Here is a 270-nt window from a genome sequence, read left to right on the forward strand (position 1 = left end):
TTTTTGGAGACAGAGTCTCACTGTATCGCCAGGCATGAGGCTGGAGTGCAGTGGCACAATCTTGGCTCACTGCAACCTCCGCCTCCCAGATTCAAGCAGTTCTCCTACCTCAGCCTCCCAAGAAGCTGGGACTACAGGCGCACGCCACCACGCCCAGCTAATTTTTGTCATTTTAGTAGAGACAGGCCATGTTGGCCAGGATGGTCACGATCTCTTGACCTTGTGATCTGCCCGCCTTGGCCTCCCAAAGTGCTGTCAAGCGATTCTTCT

Source organism: Cebus imitator, unplaced genomic scaffold (genome assembly GCF_001604975.1).
Source record: "Cebus imitator isolate Cc_AM_T3 unplaced genomic scaffold, Cebus_imitator-1.0 Scaffold430, whole genome shotgun sequence".
NCBI lineage: Eukaryota > Metazoa > Chordata > Mammalia > Primates > Cebidae > Cebus > Cebus imitator.